Genomic DNA, 4,736 nt, shown 5'->3' with positions numbered 1-4,736 from the left:
TTTTTGGTAGTTGCACGACGCTACCTAGCTTAAACTAACATAACTCAACCTAACATAACCTTCGCACTTCTATCGTTAGAAAACGTTTTACTCGCTACTTTACATTGCTTTCTACAACATTATGACGGTTTCAAGCGCTTTCACATTAGATATCACAGTTCCCAACTTGTAAAGGTGAAAAACACTGCATCTCACTAAGTGACATTGTTTAATGCGGTTTTACGACAGTTCATACCTTAACCTAACGTAACCTAACCTAACCTAACCTAACCTTACCTAACCTAACCTAACCTAACCTAACCCAACCCAACCCAACCTAACCTAACCTAACCTAACCTAAACTAACCTAACCCAACCTAACCTAACCTAACCTAACCTAACCCAACCTAACCCAACCCAACCCAACCTAACCTAACCTAAGCTAACCTAACCTAAGCTAACCAAACCTAACCTAACCTAACTTAACCTAACCTAACGTAACCTAACCTAACCTAACCTATTCTAACGTAACCTAACCTTACCTGACCTAACCTAACCTAACGTAACCTTACCTAACCTAACATAACCTAACGTAACCTAACCTAACCTAACCTAACCTAACCTAACCTAACCCAACCTAACCCAACCCAACCCAACCTAACCTAACCTAAGCTAACCTAACCTAAGCTAACCAAACCTAACCTAACCTAACTTAACCTAACCTAACGTAACCTAACCTAACCTAACCTATTCTAACGTAACCTAACCTTACCTGACCTAACCTAACCTAACGTAACCTTACCTAACCTAACATAACCTAACGTAACCTAACCTAACCTAACCTAACGTAACCTAACCTAACCTAACCCAACCTAACCCAACCCAACCCAACCCAACAACACCCAACCCAACCTAACCTAACCTAACCTAACCTTACCTAACCTAACCAAATTATCCTTACCTAACCTAACCTAACCTAACCTAACGTAACCTAACCTAACCTAACGTAACCTAACCTAACCTAACCAAACCTAACCTAACCTAACCTAACCTAACCTAACGACGGTTGCAAGCGCTTTCACATTAAATATCGCAGTTCCCCACTTTTAATGGTGAAAAACACTGCATCTCAGTAATTGACATTGTTTAATGCGGTTTTACGACGGTTCATATCTTAACCTAACCTAACATTCGCACTTGTATCTAAAAACGCTCTACTACACTGTTTTGTTCACAATTACGATATTTGCATAACCTCACAGTTTTTCACCAACTTATTGCAGTACAGAACGCTGTATCTCGCTAAATGACATTGTTCTTTAAGGTTTCACGATGCTTGCATGCGCTTTAACGAGAATATCACAATATAGCAGTTTCGCACTTGTAACGGTAGAACACGCAGTATTTGGCTTGTTCATGCCGTTTTGTGTGCTTTCACAACATTTCACCTATCGCAGTTTAATACTCGCTATAAAACAACACTATCTCGTTAGATGACGTCGTTTTTGGTAGTTTCACGACGCTACCTAGCTTAAACTAACCTAACCTAACCTAACCTTCGCACTTCTATCGTTAGAAAACGTTTTACTCGCCACTTTACATGGTTTTCTACAAGATTACGACGGTTTCATGCGCTTTCACATTAGATATCGTAGTTCCCGACTTGTAATGTTGAAAAACACTACATCTCACTAAGGGACATTGTTTAATGCGGTTTTACGATGGTTGATATGTGAACCTAACCTAACATTCACACTTGTATCTAAAGACGCTCAATTACACTGTTTCGTTCACAATTACGATATTTGCTTGACCTCACAGTTTCTCACCAACTTATTACAGTACAGAACGCTGTATCTCGCTAAATGACATCGTTCATTTAGGTTTCACGATACTTGCATGCGCTTAACCGAGAATGTCACAACATAGCAGTTTCGCACTTGTAACGGTACAACACGCAGTATTTGGCTTGTTCATGCCGTTTTGTGTGCTTTCACAACATTTCACCTATGGCAGTTTAATACTCGCTATAAAACAACACTATCTCGTTAGATGACGTCGTTTTTGGTAGTTTCACGACGCTACCTAGCTTAAACTAACCTAACCTAACCTAACCTTCGCACTTCTATCGTTAGAAAACGTTTTACTCGCAACTTTACAATGTTTTTTACAAGATTACCACGGTTTCATGCGCTTTCACATTAGATATCGTAGTTCCCGACTTGTAATGTTGAAAAACACTACATCTCACTAAGTGACATTGTTTATTGCGGTTTTACGACGGTTGATATATCAACCTAACCTAACATTCGCACTTGTATCTAAAGACGCTCAATTACACTGTTTCGTTCACAATTACGATATTTGCTTGACCTCACAGTTTCTCACCAACTTATTACAGTACAGAACGCTGTATCTCGCTAAATGACATCGTTCTTTAAGGTTTCACGATACTTGCATGCGCTTTACCGAGAATATCACATTATAGCAGTTTCGCACTTGTAACGGTAGAACACGCAGTATTTGGCTTGTTCATGCCGTTTTGTGTGCTTTCACAACATTTCACCTATCGCAGTTTAATACTCGCAATAAAACAACACTATCTCGTTAGATGACGTCGTTTTTGGTGGTTTCACGACGCTACGTAGCTTAAACTAACATAACTCAACCTAACATAACCTTCGCACTTCTATCGTTAGAAAACGTTTTACTCGCTACTTTACATTGCTTTCTACAACATTACGACGGTTTCAAGCGCTTTCACATTAGATATCGCAGTTCCCAACTTGTAAAGGTGAAAAACACTGCATCTCACTAAGTGACATTGTTTAATGCGGTTTTACGACGGTTCATACCTTAACCTAACGTAACCTAACCTAACCTAACCCAACCTAACCTAACATAACCTAACCTAACCTAACCTAACCAAACCTAACCTAACGTAACCTAACCTAACCTAACCTACCCTAACCTAACCTAACGACGTTTGCAAGCGCTTTCACATTAGATTTCGCAGTTCCCGACTTGTAATGGTGAAAAACACTGCATCTCACTAAGTGACATTGTTTAATGCGGTTTTACGACGGTTCATATCTTAACCTAACCTAACATTCGCACTTGTATTGAAAAACGCTCTATTACACTGCTTCGTTCACAATTACGATATTTGCATAACCTCACAGTTTTTCACCAACTTATTGCAGTACAGAACGTTGTATCTCGCTAAATGACATCGTTCTATAAGGTTTCACGATGCTTGCATGCGCTTTAACGAGAATATCACATTATAGCAGTTTCGCACTTGTAACGGTACAACACGCAGTATCTGGCTTGTTCAAGCCGTTTTGTGTAATTTCACAACATTTCACCTATTGCAGTTTCGTACATGCAATAAAACAACACTATCTCGTTAGATGACGTCCTTTTTGGTGGTCTCACGACGCTACATAGCTTAAACTAACATAACTCAAGCTAACCTTCGCACTTCTATCGTTAGAAAACGTTTTACTCGCAACTTTACAATGTTTTCTACAAGATTACGACGGTTTCATGCGCTTTCACATTAGATATCGTAGTTCCCGACTTGTAATGTTGAAAAACACTACATCTCACTAAGTGACATTGTTTAATGCGGTTTTACGACGGTGTATATCTCAACCTAACCTAACATTCGCACTTGTATCTAAGTACGCTCAATTACACTGTTTCGTTCACAATTACGATATTTGCTTGACCTCACAGTTTCTCACCAACTTATTACAGTACAGAACGCTGTATCTCGCTAAATAACATCGTTCTTTAAGGTTTCCCGATACTTGCATGCGCTTTACCGAGAATGTCAAAACAGCAGTTTCGCACTTGTAACGGTACAACACGCAGTATTTGGCTTGTTCATGCCGTTTTGTGTGCTTTCACAACATTTTACCTATCGCAGTTTCGTACTCGCAATAAAACAACACTATCTCGTTAGATGACGTTGTTTTTGGTAGTTTCACGACGCTACCTAGCTTAAACTAACATAACTCAACCTAACATAACCTTCGCACTTCTATCGTTAGAAAACTTTTTACTCGCTACTTTACATTGCTTTCTACAACATTACGATGGTTTCAAGCGCTTTCACATTAGATATCACAGTTCCCAACTTGTAAAGGTGAAAAACACTGCATCTCACTAAGTGACATTGTTTAATGCGGTTTTACGACGGTTCATACCTTAACCTAACGTAACCTAACCTAACCTAACCTAACCTAAACTAACCTAACCCAACCTAACCTAACCTAACCTAACCTAACCCAACCTAACCCAACCCAACCCAACCTAACCTAACCAAAGCTAACCTAACCTAACCTAACCAAACCTAACCTAACCTAACTTAACCTAACCTAACGTAACCTAACCTAACCTAACCTATTCTAACGTAACCTAACCTAACCTGACCTAACCTAACCTAACGTAACCTAACCTAACCTAACATAACCTAACGTAACCTAACCTAACCTAACGTAACCTAACCCAACCTAACCCAACCCAACCCAACCCAACCCAACAACACCACACCCAACCTAACCTAACCTAACCTAACCTTACCTAACCTAACCAAATTATCCTTACCTAACCTAACCTAACCTAACGTAACCTAACCTAACCTAACCTAACGTAACCTTACCTAACCTAACCTAACCCAACCTAACCTAACCTAACCTAACCTAACCCAACTCAACCCAACCTCACCTAATCTAACCTAACCTAACCTA

This window comes from Rhipicephalus microplus, chromosome 4 (assembly GCF_043290135.1).
Source record: "Rhipicephalus microplus isolate Deutch F79 chromosome 4, USDA_Rmic, whole genome shotgun sequence".
NCBI classification, from domain to species: domain Eukaryota; kingdom Metazoa; phylum Arthropoda; class Arachnida; order Ixodida; family Ixodidae; genus Rhipicephalus; species Rhipicephalus microplus.
The sequence above is the reverse complement of the archived record's forward strand: the minus strand, read 5'-3'. Positions refer to the sequence as shown.